Source organism: Mirounga angustirostris, unplaced genomic scaffold (assembly GCF_029215605.1).
Source record: "Mirounga angustirostris isolate CCGP_5_RB_7025 unplaced genomic scaffold, mMirAng1.0.hap1 SCAF_17, whole genome shotgun sequence".
Classification (NCBI taxonomy): domain Eukaryota; kingdom Metazoa; phylum Chordata; class Mammalia; order Carnivora; family Phocidae; genus Mirounga; species Mirounga angustirostris.
Window position 1 is genome coordinate 53,605,145 of NW_026991725.1, and position 4,432 is coordinate 53,609,576.

The following is a 4,432-nucleotide window of genomic DNA, read 5'->3' on the forward strand; positions in this document are numbered from 1 at the left end:
GCCACCCAGACGCCCCGACAGATTTTATTTTATATTTATCTTATCATGTCAGTGCATAGAGATTCTTCTTACTGCTTTTAATATCATCATAATAATAAACAGTATGGAGTATATCATTAAACAATAAAATAAGATTTTGGTTCAAAGGACGGATTGAGGGGCGCCTGGGCGTCTCAGTCATTTAGCGTCTGCCTTCAGCTCAGGTCATGATCCCAGGGTCCTGGGATCGAGCCCCACATCGGGCTCCCTGCTCCGCGGGAAGCCTGCTCCTCCCTCTCCCACTCCGCCTGCTTGTGTTCCCTCTCTCACTGTGTCTCTGTGAAATAAATAAATAAAATCCTTAAAAAAAAAAGGATTGAACAAACACCTATATATGTACCCCCTTTTGAATATCCTGTTAAAATTATATATGGATTTGAAATATATATATTTGAATTATATATTATATACAATTGAATTATATATAAGTTATAAATGTATGTAATTTGAAATTATATATATTATACATATAATATATATGTAATTTGAATATACAACTGGCTCAACTTACTGACATTTCGACTTTACAAGGTGCAAAGGGAATGCACATTCTGTAGAAATCATACTTCGAATTTTGAATCTGGATCTTCTCCCAGGCGAGCAGTATGTGGTCAGTCCTCTCTCGTGATGGTGGGCAGGTCCAGCGAGACACACACCCAGTCAGCCATGTGACCATGACGGTAAACAACTGATACATGTCTAACTAATCTGCTCCAATACAACATTTTTTTTCATTGTCAGTACCGTATTCAACAAATTATATGAGATATTCAACTCCTTATTATAAAATAGGCTTTATGTTAGATGATTTTGCCCAACTGGAGGGTAATGTAAATACTCTGAACACATTTAAGGTAGGCTAGGCTAAGCTATGATGTTTGGGGTCTGGTGTAGTAAGTGCATTTTTGACTGACGATATTTTCTTTTTTAAAAAAAAGATTTTATTTATTTATTTAAAGAGAGAGCATGTGTGTGCATGTGGGCCGGGGGAGGGGCAGATGGAGAGGGAGAGAGAGTATCTCCAGCAGACTCTGCGCTGAGCATGGAGCCTGATGTGGGGCTCGATCTCACCACCCTGAGATCAATCACAACCCAACCAAAACCAAGAGTCAGAAGCTTAACAGACTGAGCCATCCAGATGCCCCTCAAATGGACAGTATTTTCAACTTATGATGGGTTTATCTGGATGTAATCCCAATGTAAGTGGAGGAAGATCTCTAAATATTTGAAATCATGATAGCCCTAAACCCCTGAAAAACAAGAAAGTATATCAATAACACAACAAGAATTGTAAATTCTTGGGCGCCTGGGTGGTTCAGTCGGTTAAGTGTTTGCTTTCAGCTTAGGTCATGATCTGAGGATCCTGGGATCAAGTCCTGCATCGGGCTCCCTCCTCAGTGGGGAGTCGGCTTCTCCTTCTGCCCCCCTCCCCTGCTCATGCTTGCTCTCTCTCTCTCTCAAATAAATAAATAAAATCTTTAAAAAAAAAAACAAAAAACAAAAAAAAAGAAATTGTAAATTCTTGGTAAAAGGAAAGTGTAACAATTGATGAAGAACTCCAAAGTGCCAGGTTTTCCCCAACACAACAAATACAACAAGAGGAGTGATTCCCCAGGAAGTCATGGGATATTTTACTTACAAATCCATTTTAAAAAGCTATCGTTATTAGGACTCTCCTATCCCTCTTGCCCTCCCACTCTCAATAGGGAGGTTGGCGTTAACAGCTGGACCTTTGCCTCCAAGATGAAACCAGAGAATGGGCCCCCTTGGGGGAGGTTTACTAGAGGAGAGTACGCATTGACAACATTGGGTCCTAAGAGGTTCTTAAAGCAGGTTGAGGTACTTCAGACCTCCACAACAGACAGGGAGATGTTTGGGGTTGAAAGGGAAAGAAAGATGATTCTGCCCAAGAATGAATTATATGAAAGACTTCCACCTCCAAATGACAGTCTCTTTATTATGGGAATTACCTGTAGATAACCTGCTCTCTGTCCACACACCTGAAGAGCGTGTTGTGTCCTAATGAGCCCAACCCAGGGACAGAGCTAGCAATTCAAGGAGCTTATCAGCAAGGAAGGGAAATCAAAATGGCATTCAATTATGGGGCACCTGGGTGGCTCAGTCCGTTAAGCATCTGCCTTCAGCTCAGGTCATGATCCCAGGGTCCTGGGATTGAGCCCCACGTTGGGCTCCCTGCTTAGCACTGAGTCTGCTTCTCCCTCTCCCTCTGCCCCGCCCTGCCTCCCCTCAAATAAATAAATAAAAACTGACAAGCCAGACTCAGTACCCTCCTGTTGAGAGCTGCCTGGTAGGACTGGGGAAGGAGAACTATGTGTCAGGTGTAGCAGATGCTCTTGGTGCCCAGCCCATAGCCCTTCTGCAGGCATTCACCTTTCTGAGTCAGCTCGATGGCTTCTTACTTCAAGTTCCTGCAACATCTGGCTTTCTCTGGCACTGTGCTTTTTGTCATCTGGCCCGTGCACTGGGCAGGCTATGCGGGCAGCCCTCGACCAGTCATCAATGGCCATGGGCAAGGACGTCAGTGAGTAAAGCTGTCCTCATCTGTCAGGTGCCAAGTGCACTCTGCTCTGCGATCCCCAGTTGCCTGTTGAAGTCACCGGCTCACGAGGACACCTTCCCTTTCCTGTGTTGTCCAACTTCCACTGACCCCTAGTGGTGCTCCCCGGAATCACCTCCAAGGTAAACTCGCTTTTTTTTTTTTAATTTAATATCGATTAATTAACATACAGTGTATTATTAGTTTCAGAGGTAGAGTTCAGTGATCCATCAGTTGCATAGGACACTCAGTGCTCATTACATCACGTGCCCTCCTTAATGCCCATCACCCAGCTACCCCTTCCCCCACCCACTTCCCCTCCAGCAACCCTCAGTTTGTTTCCATCACCCAGTTACCCCATCCCCCCACCCACCTCCCCTCCAGCGAATAGGCTTGCATCTCAGACAAAAACCGTATCATTTACCTTCTGGATAAAGCATCTGAGATGATCTAAAATCCCATTGATTTGCTTCCTCTCGTGGGTCAACATGGGGCTGAGGACATCAGGCTTCGGATATCCAAAGCTGAGAGCAGAAAAGATAAAAAGACAGTTGAACAGAGATATCCCACCAAGTCTGAACACTAAATCTGGACACATTTATTCATAAGAACACCCTATTTGCTTCTGTTTTAAAGCAATTCTGATAAGATGGATTATTCAGTTTTACAACCCACCACGGATTTGAGGAGGCCAATGAGGACATGGGCAGACATGCTGCTAGAAACAGGAACATGGATTTAAAAAAAAAAAAAAATGATACATGTGGTAAAAGTAACAGGTATTGATTAGAGAAGAGATGTAAAATTTTTGCAAAGGCAAACAGAATCTTCCAAGCCAAAGTCCCTCAGGCTCATTTAGGAAAGAGGTAAAATATTTTTAAAAGATTTTATGTATGTATGTATTTATTTGAGAGACAGTGGGGGAGGGGCAGAGGCAGAGGGAGAGAGAATCTCAAGCAGACTCCCTGCTCCCAACATGGAGCTTGATCCCACAGCCCTGAGATCATGACCTGAGACAAAATCAAGAGTCAGACACTCAACCCACAGAGCCCCCCAGGTACCCAAGATGCAAAATATTTTAATCCTTTCACCCACTTCTGAAGATACCACAAGAACTGATGTTCATAATGAAGCCTTTGGGTGGTTCAATATCCTTGTTGAAATGAAGCAGAGGGAGCGTGTTTTAGACAACCTCCCATCCAAATTGATCATGTGGGGAGAGTGTACTATAAAGGGGCACAAAGGAATTCTGGGGGTGGTGGAGATGGCCTATATCTTTGAGTAAGGAAGAAGGGGTTAAGGTATAGGAAGGGAGACGTTGGGAGCCCCTGACTAGGCTCTGAAACTATTCCTGGCAGGTAGAAGCACTAAGCCAGAGTGAACAAGAGATAAGGGAATAGGCCAGACCACCTGGCCTCGGATGTTAGGGAGTATTTTTCTTTGGTGGCTACATTGTAATCACAGAAAATGACCAAACCTCAAAGAAGTAAGTCATTAAGGGTGTTATCAATAGTCCTTGCTTAAACCAAGATGGCACAAGAATCTCAAGGCCACAGGCTTCCTGGTCAGTTCTCAATAAAAGACCAGCCCTAAAATCCCTCAGGGGCAACCCATTCTGGACCCCTCTCATGCTAGAGAGCTTTTTCTTTCCTTTCTGCTCTCACCTTCACTTAATAAACTTTTACTTCACTTCCCTCTTTTGTGTCCACGAGATTCATTCTTGGATTGTGTGAGACAAGAACCCTGTGATCCTGCAACATCTTGATTAGGAAGGGGTGACATGGATGTATACATTTGCCAATTCATCAGGCTCTACACTGAAAGGGTGCATTTTAT